Source organism: Hyaena hyaena, unplaced genomic scaffold (genome assembly GCF_003009895.1).
Source record: "Hyaena hyaena isolate Hyena2069 unplaced genomic scaffold, ASM300989v1 scaffold_1499, whole genome shotgun sequence".
Classification (NCBI taxonomy): domain Eukaryota; kingdom Metazoa; phylum Chordata; class Mammalia; order Carnivora; family Hyaenidae; genus Hyaena; species Hyaena hyaena.
The window spans coordinates 111,999-128,120 of NW_024082131.1; the positions used below are offsets into that span (position 1 = coordinate 111,999).

The 16,122-nt window shown below is 46.1% G+C and overlaps 1 long non-coding RNA gene across 1 annotated transcript; it reads left to right on the top strand.

Annotated features, from left to right (window-relative positions):
- Positions 1 to 210: 210 nt before the first annotated feature.
- On the top strand, positions 211 to 15,234 carry LOC120225738. Its single transcript, XR_005526882.1, has 2 exons — positions 211 to 299; positions 14,975 to 15,234. It is a non-coding gene; the product is annotated as an uncharacterized LOC120225738 (long non-coding RNA).
- Positions 15,235 to 16,122: the final 888 nt, after the last annotated feature.

Genomic DNA, 16,122 nt, shown 5'->3' on the forward strand with positions numbered 1-16,122 from the left:
CGTCACACTTCAGCAAATTTGCACAGATATTATATTGCCTCCCCCTCCTTTATTATTCTTTTTTTTTTTTTTTTGCTAGGATCCCATTGTACTTAACTGAATTTTATAACGCTGATCGATATCTTGGTAAAATATTCATTTTTAAACTAGCGGGCAGTGAAATCTTTGCTTTGTGTGCTAAAGTCAACAGTCGCTCGGTTTGAGCTCAAATAAATGCGGAGATGCCTCGGCTGGGAGCAGTCGGCCACCTCCCTCCGAGCGCTGGACGCTCTGCCGCCGGTCAGCCCTCCGCAACACAGGTAGGGAGCGTGCCCATTGGGGGCCGCGCCCGGGTCCCCCCGGCAGCGTACGCCCCCCATTCCCTTCCGCGCGCCTCCCCTCCCCCAGACAGTCCTTTTCCTTTCCAAGGGCCCAGACGCTAGGGGTTGGGGGTGGGGAGGTAGGGAGTGAGAAGCTAAGTCTGTTAAGACCGTGAGGTTTGGAAGGTGGCTTTTTTTTTTTTTTTTTTTTTTTTTTTTTTGCGGAGATTTCTGAGACTACACGGTGTGGGTGGACGACGGGAGCGAAGAGTTGCAAACAGACTCAATCTGGGCTCTGACCACATAGAGTTTGGTTGGGGGGGCCGAAGCTACGGGAAGCCACTACAGGCTCCTGCAGCTACTCCGGGATGGGGATTCGATCCGATGGCTGCGCGTTTCCCAAGGACAGTGCAGGGGTAGGGGATGGGGGAACGCCCTTGGCCCAAGAGTCTGGGGTGGAGGCAGCCGAAAACCGCGTGCTGGTAGCCGGTGGCTGCATCAGCGGGGGCCCGAGAGTGGCGAAGCCCTCCCCGCCACCCCTGGCGCGCAGGGGTTCTAATCTGGTCTAGGCGTTTCCCTAGAATCCCACAGGCCGGGCAGCTTTGGGGTCGACGCCTCGAAGCAACAGGAGCGGGATATGGCCTTCCCGAGAAAGGAGTACACTTTCGTTCTTGCAAGAAGCGGCTAGTGCCATTTACGCACAGACGCTCAAGGCTGCAGACGGTTTAGGGGGGAGCTTCGCGAGTTACAAAGGGGCCCAGCCTGGGGAGGGTGGAGACAGAAACACGCCACCGGGCAATTTATCCTCGTTCTCCCAGAAGCTGGCTCCGGGCAGGGGCGCGCTGCGGTGCGGGAGGACGGGAATTTGGAGGACCGCACAGAACAAATCGCATCTTTCTTCCGCCTGTAGGAAGGCACCAGCTTGGAAAACTAAAAGTTCCAAAGCTGCCAGTTGAAACTGCAGGACCCTCGGGTTTCGAGGCCAGAGTATAGGGTACTGAGAAGGTGTCTTTCTTCTGGGATCTTCAGGTATCCCCTGAAATTAGCATTCGCCTGGAGTGTTTACTTTAAAGGGCTAGACACCGGCCTTGTTTGAAGCCCGCGCTGACTTCTAAGTATTTCGCCAGGCGGGGAGACAAGCGCCCTTCCCGTCAGCCCCGCGGTCACCAGATCCCGGGCCCCAGAGGGCAGAAGTCGAAATCGGTCCCCGTGACTGGCAGGGCCGGTGATGTGGGCCCCTCTGCGTGGGGACCATGCGCCCTCCGTCCCGCCACCCCCGCGCCCCGCCGCCTTCGGTGGCGTCCCGGGCCGCGCACCTTCGCCAACGCACCGAGGCCGCCTGGGGAGCGCACCCGCCGCCCTTCTAGCCGCGGTTCCGACTGGCGGCGGGTTATCTTCCCTTAACAAGATAGAACGCCTGCAGGACACACGGCTAGGCTAATCGCTTTTAAATAATTAATATCTCCCCGTTCCGCTGGTAATGCGTGGCCTCGAATCCATCAATTACTTGTCATTAGACGAGTGTCGCCCCACGGCCCCCCAGGCCTTTGATGGCGCCGGGTCACCCAGCCCAGCCCACTCATGGCCGAATGAAAAAGTGAGGGGCCTCGAAGAGCCGGGTGCGGAGTAGCCGCGGCTCTCAATTCAGTGCGAGTTTTGAAAGAAAGACCTTAGCTGAAGAGATGTAATCTTCCAAATGGTCAATTTAAACGCCTGATCTTTATCGCCAGCCTTCTCCCGGCTTTATAGAGAAAAGCCGGTCCTCAGTGCTTTAGGGGACTTTTAATGTGGGGGTGGGGCGAGGAGAAGCGAAAGATGAAGCTTAATAGGGCACAGGGCAGGTGTTTGCTCAAGAAGGTTCCTGGAGGTACCTCGGGGTAACTAGTTTTATAGCGCGTCCTTCTAAACATCAGGGGACTGGAAGCACTGGCTGCGGCTTTGAAGGCGGGGTGCGCTGGGACAGGTCTTCTGGGATGTATAAACCAGAGCCCTCCGGAGAAAGCGGCAGGACCTTTTCAGCCAGTAGGGCATCTTCACCCTGCAAGAGGCCATAGGACATTCTTGGAGTCCCCCCCCCCCCCCCCCCCCCCGCCAACATGGGCCTGACTTTGCAGAACAGTGGGTGCCCGCTGATGCCTATGGACTTGTAGGCACCAAGTCCTGCCACCCGGAAGAGGCGCCCGACTCGCACGTCTTAGAGGCACCAATCCCCAATTTGCTGTCCCTGTCTTAGCACAAGAGCACGATTTCAGACCCCAAATGCCTTTGCTGGGTCAGGGACGCTGTGGAGACCAGCCTTGGGCACAGTGCCGTGGCGACCCAGGCCAACCAAGGGGTGGTGGAGTGGAATTAAGACAAAAACGAAAACACAAGAGAAAACTTTCCCAAAGTTTGCGACTTGATTTAATTACATTTCTGTTGCTCCCTACCCCCAACCCCCCCATCAAAGGTTCTTCTTACAGTAAATAAATTCTCAAGGTCTCAGAACCTTACAGTGCCTCCTTGGAGCAAAAACAGTATGCTGTATCTGCACACTCTCAGCTTTACAGAGTTCAGATCACAAATTTCTCATAACCTCTACCCCCGGGTTTGCCTCTGAGAAGAGGAGAATAGAAGACATGAGGGATGGGGGGGTGGGTGGAGATCATGAAGACACTGAGAAAAACCTTTTTTAAAAATATAGAGAGATGGAGAAAGGGTGACTGGAACACGCCTGTGTGCCTGGTGGCCCCCAGAGGACCCTGGCTCCACTTTAGGCCTTTGACTTCAGACCCATAGCCTTTCTAGGGCATTCCACAAAGATTGGGATTTTTTTGAAAAATTCCTTTTTGATGAAATTCACCGGATATGGGCAGGATGTTGCAGGCACCTCCAGAGACAAGCAAACACAAATTGCACAGAATAGATGCGCGTCCCCAGGGGAGCTCAGCAGGGTCCCCACCTCCAGGCGGGCTTGGCTTCTCCCTTTGACAAAACTCCCAGGGAGCGCCCTACCCCGGAGCGCTCCAGGGGTTGCCTCGGAAGCCTAAATCCTGGGGCATCTTCCCCATTCTGTTCACAGCCTTCCTGCCCACTCTCTTATCCTTTTTCTCCTTTCTTCTTTAAAACAATCATGTGTGTCCCCCCTCACCCCCTCCCGCCATTGTATTTGTTGATGACCTAACACGCTCACACCAAAAGCCACACACAGAAAACCAACAACGTGGGATGGGAGGAGAGACCAATTATGATTGAGGCCAACAAGCGGGGAACACCCAAGTTGAGGCCGGCTGTCTCCTGGGAGACTGATGGAGGCTTATTTTACAAGCTGTCATTCTGTCGTGGTCCCTATTGCCGGATTGGAGGTGATTCCTATTCTCCCCTCCCCCTCAGCCCCTGCACCCTTGGGGCTTATTCCAGATTCTTTGTATATCCTCTGCAGAAGAAATGGCCCCCAAGTCCCTCTCCTGTACAGGTGGAAAGAGTAGTACATCCTCACAACAGTATGCCTATTTTTCACATCAGTGGCTGTTTTTCAGAGCTCTGAGCTCATTGCCAGCAATATGTGGACTGGTCAGATGTCACTGTCACACATGCCCCGTCTTCCTCACCAGGTTCCCATTAAAAGGTATTAACTACTTACTCTTTACACTCTCCCCCTCCTCCTGCCTCTTCCTCCTCTTCCTCTTTTGCCCCCCCCCTCCTTTTCCTATCCTCCCTCACCAAAGAAGGAAGGATACTTTACTGTCAGATAACACAGCTGATAGCTGGGAATGCCAAAAGAAGCAAAACAAATTCAGTTGCTTTCATTCACACAAAACTAGAGGTCTGACGTTCTCATTAGAGTAACTGCCTGAGGTTTACCCCTCTCTTGAAGCTAATTAAAGGCATTAATATTCCCTCTGATGTCAGGACACCATTTGAGCAACATCATATTTATTTAACTTTAACACGTCAAATTAACTGACAGGGAAAATTTCAGCATCACCGACATCGGTGAGGAAGAAATGCTGGAGTATGATGCTGTTAGAACTTCGGAATGAGAAATTCTTTGCTGTGTGTTAGTTCCCCTTGCAGAAAGAGTTCTGCTTCTTCTTGCTTAAATGGTTAAGGACCAGCCTTCCTTCACAGGTAAATCAGCTCTTCCATTGTTTCATTCATCTGAAAAAAATAAAACCACAAAGTTAAAGAGCAAGCAGGAAGATTTTTGGACCAGAGTTGGTAATGACCTCAGCAAATCAAAATATGATTGTGTATGTGTGTGAATTTTGACTTATTATTTCATTAGAAAGATGATTTCAATTCATTAGCCCTTCTTTTTTCACAAAGCAGATGTAATTATATAGTGGATTTTGTTGGGAAATTTTAGCTCACGTGAAAAACGACACGCATTCCTAATTTCAAAACCTGGATGTTAAGAGCACATTACTTGGAAGAGGAAACATAATACTGAGAAGTGTCTGGAGAGAGCTTGAGAAGGGTTAAGGCATGAAGTGGCAGCTGGAGAGCTGGGAAGGGCAGAGGATGATTATGTGTCTTTTTCCATGAAGGAACAGGATGACAGGTCAGCTAGGGCACAGGACCTGGGTCATAAGAACTTCTGTATGGAGGCAAAGAAATCAGACTGTCAATATGTGGACCCCTCGGTACAAAATATGCAACCCTCTGCTCAAACTTTCTTCTTGCTTTGACTTCTAAAACCTAATTTAGGGAATTTAAAACAAAAAGACCAATCCATTATATATTTTTCATTTAGTCTGCTAGTCTGTACTAATACAGTTTAACTGAGCTCTTCATACACAGAAAGAAATTGTAACTTCAACTGCTTGTTAGCTGAGAAAATGCACCCTCTATGAAGAAAAGTCAATTTCTTGGCAAAACTTTTGCCTTTCATTCTACCTTCTTGGTGTTTCTCATCTCCTGCCCCACCCCCAAGTTTCTACCTCTCTTTTCTTTATCACACTTGTATTCATTTCAATCACCATTGAATAGGGTCCCCCATGTGCCAGACACTGTGCTAGGTGTCTTCATGAACATGACCTCATTTAAGCTTCCCCACGCCCCACTGGTAGATGTCAGAATTTATGGGTAATGGACCTGGGGTGAAGAGAAGTTAGGGAACTATTCAGATTTCAGAGCTCAGCATTAAACTCAAGTCTTGCAACTCTTATGTTTTTTCAACTTCTTTTGGTCTCCTATGACCCAGGGCACAGACCTCTTCGATTCTAATGCAGCAGGAAACCTGTCTTCACCAGAACTCCCAACTTTTCACTGTGAGCTGCTGTTGGTAAAGGGGAGACTGAATGTTAGGAGAAAGCTGATAAGAAATAGGAAGATCTCAGGGAGAATGATGGCAGAGACTCCACCTGCTATCTTAGATGGGATTAGGATGCATTATGTCTGGGATCAGGCTGGATTCTTATTTTCCCTTTTGGAGCAACTCAGTATTCCTATGTGACCATGGTTCCTCAAAGCCAGCCAGGGGTTCAGTCAGAACTGGGCCACAAATGCACCCCACAGAAGCTGATGCAGCCGGCTGGCTAATGCTGGAGGGGAAGAGACAGGGAGAGAATTGGCAGCCTGTGATTAGAAGAGAAAATGCTGGGGAAGAGGGAAAAAAATGTCAGGGGCAGAAACAATGACCTGGCATCCAGACTTAAACAATGCACATAACCCAATTATTTCTTGAGATGTAGCCTGCCAGCTATATACCTTACTGGGGATTCTGGAGCGGGGACCAGGAATGTTCTGAGAGACTCCTGCTTCTGACCTCCTGACCCACACCTGGTTGCCCTACAGCACAGGTGACAGCACAGCTGGAATGCACATACAACCCACAGCTGGGCTTCAGGGCTGCCCTCGCCCCAGCCCCAGCTGCAAGAACAGCAAAAGGCCCCAGTCCCCATGGCATGCCTGCCCCCCCCCCCATATATACAAATGCAGATCCGAATAAATACCTGCCTCAGAAGGTTGCCCCTGAACGGAGTACTGGCCCAGGAAGACTGGCCTGCTCCTGACACAGAGGGAGGATAGGATGTGGCCCAGCACTCAGTAGGCCTGCGGTCTGAGAGGAGGGCACACCCCAGCCAGATTTCAGGTCTGAGCTGCACCTGGTACATGGACGTGCAGGGAACGCAGGCTGACACCTGCTTACACCAGGCCCTGGGGACACGGTGTGGAATGAACAGGGCCCTCCTGGACACATGCTTGGACTGGAGGCCTCCTTTTCTGCTTACTGGAAGATAAGTTCCCTGGGTGTCTATGGTTTTTAGTTGTGTGGGGGCTTCCTTCAGACTTAGCATCTTCCATTTCAGGGTTTAGGGGGAAGCTCTGGACAACTGGATTCTAAGGCCAGCGCTGCACACAATGATGTGTAAGGCACGGGAAGAACTGACTCTTGGAAGCACACAGAGTTCTAGACTCTCCGCTCCAAACTGGACAATTGCGGTGTTAGGTTGAGGTGGGGACGATGCATCCTGAATGACAGTTACCCAGTCTCAGGTTGAGTGCTGAGCCTTCTTGAGATTGCCCAAAAAGGGGTGAATACAGTCTTCTGGCTGTTTATGTAGACAAGCAGGGGCAGACATCCAATTTATATTTTGTCCACCCTCCATCTAATGACCGCTGCCCTCCCACCAGCAGTTTGCCAATTAAAGGCCAATCTCTCTTGATTTCTCTGCTTTAAAAGGACATTTCGATTCACCCAGCTAAACAATTAAATCCCCCTCTTGCCTCTCCCTTCCCAGAGCTCACGAACAAGATGCTTCCCTATCTCATGCCAGCATGAGCAGTGGGAAGGAGCTGATCTCAGGTGCTAACCTGCAGTTATCAGAATGCCAGACTCATTTAGGGAGCTCAACTCTGGAACCTGAGGCGATCCCTTCATTGATTGTGGAAAGCGCTGTTTAGATTTTGTCCTAGCTCAGTAAACAACCAAAAGTAACTGCGGGATTTCTGCCTTACATTCAGCTGAATCTCTCTCTCTCTCTCTCTCTCTCTCTCTCTCACACACACACACACACACACACACACACCCCATACATACACTCCTCCCCTCTCCCTCAGGTTCCTGTTAATCAGAAAGGGATAGTCAGACCAAGGTCCCTTTAGAACACCCTCAGCTAACTCCCCAGCTGCTGAGTCTTTTGGGGGGGGAGTGCTACACTTTCCTCCAAGAACTCATATCTCTCCCAAAAGGCACCGTCTCCATTCCTAAATCTGTAGGGAAAGCTCTTGAGAAAGTGTGCTTTGGGCCCCTTACACTGCCATCTCTGAAAGTCCCCACCTGGCTAAAATACTTGCCAGGGAATTCCTGGGGCTATTTCTCCTTGGCCTCCCTTCCCCCACCTCAGTGCTTCTCTGAGATCTAGGTTGTCTTTGATAAGCTTGTTGTAGCTCAGACCCAGCTGCACAAAGTTGAGAGTGAGGGACGGATTCCTTGTCTGCAATGCTAGGGCGCTGCTTCTGGGCTGGGCGACACGGTCCTGGATACAGATCTCTTTGGGGGTAAAGGCAAGTTAAATTGGCAAACTCTATTCTGACGCTCAAACTTCTGCAGTTCTTAGCAAGATCCCCATTTAGTCCTTAATTACTAGTAGAAAAAGAGAAAGGTGCTTCCTATTGTCCACAATTTGTCATTTCTGAATAGACCATTTGTTTTAATTAGGTCCTCTTCATTTAGTTCTATCTGCACAAGCAGGTTTGCTCTGAAGTGATTGTGTTGATCGTGCGTACTCTGCCATCTATTTATGTAAAATAAATACAAAGACATAATTGCCAGTCATCACAATATAAAAGACTAGTGCAAATCCTAAACAATGATCATTTAAAATTCAATAATTCTTAGAAAAAGGAGTCAAATGATAAATACAGTTTCCCGAAGGTGTTAGACACAATGAGCCTGCAAAGGATGTGTGTTTAAAAATTAAGAAACTTTCTTTTTCTGAGCTGGTACTATTTCAAATCGAATTCTTTTCTTATTTGTTTAGAATTCCTTTCACATGAAAAAAAAAAATCAAATCAGATCACCTCAACTTAAAACAGAGCTTTTCAATATCAGCCAGCCTCAAGCAGAAAGCTTTTTAAAAGTTTTGCAAATCTAATTCCTAGTTTTATTCTTCCCAAGATGCCAAAACTCTGATATCTTTTATTTTGTTAAGTTCCTAATTTTGTCTGTGATCTCTCCAATCTTAAAAAAATCCAGAAAAAATGAAAACAAATATTGTAATGTGTAAATTCTTAGGACTTAAGATAGGGATGTATTCCACAGTATCGAACATTCCACAACATTTTGCACATTAAGCAAATTTTTTTTTTTTAACGAGGGGTAGTTCTTGCAATTAGATTGCCATTTTTTTTTTATACAAGGTACCAAGCAATAAAGTATGCCATTTCTTTGCCCCTTTCCTTTTCCTAGTTCAATTTTGGGAAGGAGGGTAAAATGCATTTGGGTTTTGATATATTTATTATGTGCCAATCCATCTGCATATGTGACGAGGCTCAACAATTTCTCTGCACAATGTACGGTCTATGCTGTGTCCTGAGGAAACGAAAGAATAACAGACTGCCAGTCCCTCGACTTGTGTTACTCTTCAGTTCACAGTATTCTAGTTCCATTGTTATTGATAGTCTTATTTTCTTAAATATCAGCTTGGCTATGACGAAAACTAATTATGCAATTCCACTTCATTTCTGCCTCTAAATTTTATACTTGATAAAATAGCTAAATGATGCTAATTAAATTTCTCCTTACAAAGAAAATTTCTTTGTATTTCTAAAGGTTTGGCTTTCTGGCTATGAAATTTATCTAAAAACATTTCTGGGGTAGGCGAATATATTGATCATTTTTGGATTAAGACTGTTAAAATATATTTTAAATGTTTATGGGTTAAAATAGAACAGATCCTATGTAGAAGAAGAATTTGTTCTATTTACCTCTTTCCTTTGTGCAATGTTTGTGCAGATCTCCCCACACCTAGGGAGTAGCTTAGGTATTTTGTAATAGTTCACCACCTCTGGAGCCCAGGCAAAGCTATACTAAGTTTTGAAAAATAATTCAGGAGAAACTTGCAGATATTGGGACACGGGGTGTATGTAACCTCCCATGGCTCTCTGAGACAAGCGACATTCTGTTTGGTGCAAGGGGCGAAAAACACGACCTAACAGTGTTTACATGTGTATTCAGCCATGAAATTGAATATTATCAAAGTTGAAAAATGCAAATCAAATTAAAACCAGGGAAAATTGTCTTTGGAATTACAGCGGCCTCGAGACCCCAAGTGTTTGCTTAAATTGAAGCGTTTAGAAAATGAAAAACCCTAAGTTGCCCCCCTCTATTCCCCCCCCCAACTCCCCCAACGTATGAAATTTGTTCTTTAATTCTACTAGAAATGGATTGAGGCTCAGCCATCAATCGTTCGTCCTAGGCATCAATCACATCGAAACAGAACTTTTTCTTAAAAATCGTCTCCCTTCACTTAGTGTCACTAAAGTCGGGCGGAACCCGCTTTCCTCATTCCGAAATGAGCGCTAAGCAATTGGCTGCCAGGTTTTTCTCCCTGCGAGTGGCGAGGGAACCCGGCGCCGCTGCCGAGCCGAAGCCACCCAAGCTGTGCGCTCCGGGCGCTGCCCGCGCTGATACGCGAGCGCGGACGCCGGCGGTATGGGGGCCCAGGCCCCACATCCGGGTGAGCGAGGCCGGGGCTACCCAGCCGCTGCGTTTGCGGAGCAGCCGGCCAAGCTGCGGGGCAGCCGTGCGCATTCGTTGCGCTTTCCCGATGTGGGAAATATGGAAACGTGGCACTTTGCTTCTCCCCTTCTCGGCGCTCACTTCGCTAACGCAGGAGTTCCTAGTGTCTTGATGGAGGAGGACGAAAAAGGGAAGTGTCAAAAATCTACTTTTTAGAAGAGAGAGAGGTCTAAAAAGTAATAGGCAGAGGCGGTAGGAGGTGCGGGGACGAGTCATTCTTGTCTTTTTCCAAGTTCGAAAGCGCAGGCAACAAACGCCAAGCGGCCAACCCTTCAGATGGGGCCAGTCTCACCCCCAGTCGCCTGGGTGCTGCAAACTTTATTCCTCTCCTGCCCCTCCCCCATCTCTCTCCAGCCCGGAGAAAACCAGCGCGCGAACCATTCTTCAGCAGGTGCCAAGTGCGGGCCGGTTCGGAGAGAGCCCTCAGGGCCCGCGTGGAGCTGCGGGAAACGCAGGCGGAACCGCCGGCGGCGCTCTGCCGGGACCTGGCTTGGGGTCAAGGGTGGCGGCGGGACCCAGCTCGGGTGGGAGCCTGACCCAGGCAGCCACGCCCACAACATTAACTGGGACTGTGGGGACGCTGGGGATGCCAGCAATGGCTAGGATGTGCTGGCGTGGCCTTGGAAAACTTTCATCTCATTTGGTGACCCCCGAGGGTGTTCATTTCGCCCCCTAACCTGCCTTCCTCTAGTTCGAGCATTCATCGACCCAAGAGTGGTCAGGTCCGGGATGGCCAAGGGTGGTCTGGCTTTTTCTCCCCTGGGGAGCGGAGACAATGGTGGCCTCCGCGTCACGCAGTCTCCCTCCGGGCCTCCAGCTCAGTCCTTGTAGATTTGAAGGACAGACGCTGTTCCAGAAACGCAGTAAGTCCAGTCCTAGGAACCCAGATAGGGGTGGGATGGGGAGTAGCGGAAGCCAACTTATATTTGAAACCTACCGTTTTCCATGGATCAAGACAAGCTCAACTATGGCTGAATAAACAACCAATGTTCCCCAGAGTTTTAAAGCTGCCCATAAGTTGCGGTCGTGTTTTGGAGATTCGGGATCCTATTTCCAATGAGAGTTGTCGGGGGGCATGCTTATGTTTGTTATTTTCAAAACCAAGCAAAGGAAACAGCAGCCAATTAAAATGAAATATTTTTATTTGCCTCCAACATTGTCAGTGATTTGCCCCCCGGGATCCACAATTTTCCCAAGCCTGTTAACGGGTGACAATGAATGAGTGCCTCGTGTAATTTAATTTTCCTGTCACACTAAATAGAGCTACATTGTAAACCTTAGATCTACTCTTACTGATAGGATCGCCTTGTTTTGCCATTTGCACCATAAAGACCCCCAAAAGGGACACTGTATTGTGACCTCTACTCTTGAATTATTCAAGAACTTAATGACATTTTCCATTTTAAAAAGGGAACTAATTGCCATTGATGTAAAGCATGTGACCTTCCCTGGGTGCCCAGTATGAGAATGTAACCATCTGTGTGTGCATACAGGAGCTGCAGAAAGCAGGCAAAAACAGGAGAAAGTTGTAAACATAAATTAGCTCAAAATAGACATGGAATTAAGCACATTATTTAATTCCACCCCCAGCCATGACATAGGTTTCCAGAAAGTTCTCTTACCTGATCGAAAGTGTATGTGAAATCTCACATCAACTCAGGCCTGTTTTGGGCCATGGCATGACTTTTTACCTCGGACAGTAATATTTGAATTAGTGAAATTACTTCGTGTGATTAAGCAAAATGTTTAATAATCTGCTCCCTTTCCTCCTCCCTCTCCTCCTCCCATTCTCCCTATCTCCCCATCCTCCTCCTCCTCCTTCTTCTTCCTCTTCCTCCTCCTCCTCTTCTTCTTCACCTTCCTTAATTTCGTTATTTTCTTACTCAATAAGAAAAAGAAACTCACAACTGTAAAGAAATTACACCTCAGTATTTGCTATTTGAAGCAGGCTTAAGTCTTCAGAAAAGCCGGCATTGAAATTCTTCAGGATCAGAATTCTTACTCTTCAAATTCCTTGAAAAAGGATGCTTATCTCTCCTCAAAGTCAAAAGACTCCCAGTGTATTTTCTTTCTTTTTTTCTTTCATTCTTTCTTTCATTTCATTTCTTCCTTCCTTCCTTCCTTCCTTCCTTCCTTCCTTCCTTCCTTCCTTCCTTCATTACTTCCTTATTTTCTTTCTTTCTTTCTTTCTTTCTTTCTTTCTTTCTTTCTTTCTTTCTTTCTTTTACAAATGGTTTATGGTCAAGTTGGTTTCCATATAACACCCAGTGCTCATCCCCACAAGTGCCCTCCTCCATGCCCATCTCCCCCCTCCCCCCCCACATCCATCAGTCCTCAGTTTTTGTCAGCATTCAAGAGTCTCTCATGGTTTGCCTCCCAGTGTATTTTCTACTGTCCATTCACTCCCTAAACTCTAGAGGAAAGCAAGAACAGAGAAAATGTTCTTTGGTTTCACAATTTCACAATCAGTGTGCAAAGATGCCCTGATGCTTTTCTTGATCTGTCTACTGAGTCCACAGCCAATATTAACCATTTTAAAAGGGTAAGTAAATTGGGAAGTAAAACACATTTCCAGGCTGGGCTACAAATACTTCTTTTGACCCTTAACTGATGCTTTCAACAAGAAATTTCATTTCGGCAGAGAATGTACAGTTCCTTTTTAATAAACACACCATGGCTTCATTGAGAACTAAGTAACCTCTCTCTGTTAGGCTGTGTGAATCCACACCTCTATATTGTAGAATTTCTGGAGGAAAAGAAATAAAGTACATTTGAATACTTAGCTCAATTCTATTAACCCATTTGACACAATTACTGCCATTGCAGCCTGGAGTCATGTGCAAAACACTGGAGATCCAACACTCCATCTCTGGCAGAATACAAGTGCTATTTAAGGAGTTTGTCATAAAATCATTATTACTCACATTGTGTAACCGAACAACTGCTTTCATATTTCTTCAAAAGAAACTCATTTTCCTCTTTGGTATTATGTGCTTTTTTTGTACAGTAACATGGTAGAAAAAAATAGTAAGGATACATGTTCTTTTTGTTAAATAATAAGTTCATATTTAAGGAATAAAGTTTAGAGCATTTGCAAAATCAAGAAAAGTTACAACATGTATGGAATGGGCTGAGAGTCACCTCCATTTAAGTTCTGTATGAAAAAAGCAGCATTTCATTTTATAGATTTTTCATTTATTTCTCCACATTTGGAAAATTCTTTTGGAACAACTTAATGTTGATAAGAAGACAGAGAAGCAATTATATGGGTCTCTCACAGCATGCCTAGACTCTCTCTAGCATTCTATACGATTATAACCCAGTAATTTTTCCACTGTGACAGTGTGTGTTCAAAATGAAAATTTGGTTCACTGTCCAAACTGCCTAAGTGACAGTTATTTTTCTTTTCATCTTAAAAAAACAACAGTCTTGATCTAGGCCCACCTGAGGGCAATTGTAAGTACTGTGGCAAGTTTGCAGCAACTTTAGGGCATAGCAAAGCCCTCCCCTGGCTCTCTTTCTAGATCTCTCCCTCTTCTGAATGGATTTCCGTGTTGACCATCCAGAGAGTCAGGAGGAGGTTTTTGTTTGTTTGTTTGTTTGTTTTTTAACTGCACTGAGGTTACGTGGATGGTTCTAGAAACCTGTGCAAGAGATTCTGGGTTAGGGTCACATTTCATCCAGTTCCTATTACTCCCTCCCCCTGCTCACCAAAAGTCAAAAGTAAAACCAACAGCTTTGAAAAGCATTCCCAGGTGGCCTTTATAAAGAGTAAACAGATGCCTACCTCAGGGTGGGGGTGGGGGGTCAGGGATGACATTTTAGTTCCTCATCTGTAAAATGGGTTCCTTATTTCTCCATCCAGTCTGATATAAAGGGACACAGTTAGGCTTTGTGACTGTGTCTCTTGTCATTGATGGAGTTCAACAGCACTGTCCACGTTGGTTATTTTTCAAGATGCTATGCACACACTAGAAGGGAAAAATGAGGCAATTACTGAGAGAAAAAATAAGGTAGCTTATGATACCAAGGCAGATATATTTTCAAGCCAGCCTGCCCTTATGTATATAATTTCTTCTTTTCCAAGTCCTTGTAGGCTTTCAGTAACTGCAGTGTGCAAACAGCCTGGGCGTCTTGTACTTTTCCATTTTTACCCCAGGTGGGAAGACCTGATGTGTATATGTTTTCACCCTCATTCATGAATTTGTTTACATTCTTTGTCTCCTCCTTTAAAGCTTTTAACTCTTGATATATGGTTTTTAAAATGCCAGAGCTGGCAAAAATTAACGATAACTTTCTGTCTTATTCTATTTCTCTGAATGTATGCACTTACATATATTTGCTGGATTCCTAACTGTCCATTCTTCTTTCCTGGGAATAACATCAAGACAGTGTAACCCTGACACAATTACTAAAAACTCTTTTTAAAAAACTACTAAAAAACCTTAAAAAAATTCCATTTCTTCCATCTATAAATATTTACTTTATAAACAAGGATTGTGTTCTGAATCTGTGTTGAGATTCTGCTTTTGCATGGAGCCTTGTCCCTGACTAAGAAAGTGGTTATAAAGTCACTCAGCAATAACATTTTCCAGTGTGAGCAAATATGGCTATCGAAGTAGGAACATCTGTTCTAATGTGTTCTCTTTCTTCATGGACCCCAGGGGGTACAAAATTCCTAAAGAATTATCTGTGCAATGGGTAAAGTTCATGTGTTATACTGGATCTCAAGGATGCCAATTAAGTGTTCAAATCATGGAGTAATTAAAACATATATAAAATATATCTTGAGTTCACTGAGGCCGAATGTTCTGGCATGGAAGCCATCAATTTTCTAATAAGAATATAGAGACTTTTCAAACCATGCCATCAGGATGTAGTTCACTTTTCAAACAAAATTCGAATGACTGCCTGACTCTCCTTGACCGCATTCTTATGTTTTCTCTAGATTTGCTTATTCCCAGCTACAGGAGCAAAAAGATGAGATGGAGGAAGAATGTTGTTTTCCTAAGAGCACGTGACAGAAAGCACATGAACTTCTCCCCAAGCTGAACTTTGACCATCACAAGAGTGTCCCCAAAAAGCCATAACTTTGCTGTCAGATTCAGATTGCTCCCGGATGCTTTCCCCTGAGTTTTCAATGAATATCAACTGAGGAATGAGACAAAAAAAGCATACTGTTAATAAACAGGCAATGGTCCAAGTCCAGATGGGTGCTGTGCATGAATATGGAGCTCTCAGGATAAAGGGAAAGGGACACATGAAAATTGAGACTTGCAGCCTTGGACCAAACCACCAGACCAACAAGCATTAGAATATGTCAACACAGGGGCGCCTGGGTGGCTCAGTCACTTTAGCGTCCAACATCAGCTCAGGTCATGATCTCACAGTTTGTGGGTTTGAGCCCTGTGTTGGGCTCTGTGCTGACAGTTCAGAGCCTGGAGCCTGCTTCAGATTCTGTGTCTCCCTCTCTCTCTGCTCCTCGAAAGTGTTGACTTGTTCTGCAGTGTAAGTTAAAGCTGACAGTCAGATTATCCAAATAGACATTTAACCTTCCATGAAATTACTAAAGCTTACCATGAGTAAATAACAATAAATGTTCAATTTTTATAAATCACTGGCCTAAAAGTGAGTCTTAAGACATTACTTTTCAATGACAAGAGAGAGTCCATGGAGTCAGAGTAATTGCTTGGAGTGAAACATGGTCCGGTACTCATCCCTTATAGGGCTTTCTTTGCTGGCTGACACAATTTTGTGGCCCCTGCCTCACAGAAAGTGGGGCCAGCATGTAAACAGGCTCTCTGAGCTCCCTGGGGTGGGCAGAACAGGTGCACTTTCCCGAAGGAGTACTGAGTTGGGGCACACCAACAGCCCAGGGCACACACACCAATGCCTTTGCCATCTGCCCACTATGGCACACACTTGCCATGCTGAGCATGATACATTCCAAAAGGAAGGGAATTGCAGGTCTTAGGTATGGCCATCATGTGGAAATTTGTACTGCTCTTAGTGCCATTTTCAAATATTGGGGTGAGGACGGCATACAAGGGACAGAGTTCAGCCTGTTTCAAGTTAACAAAGTCAACCCCACGTCAC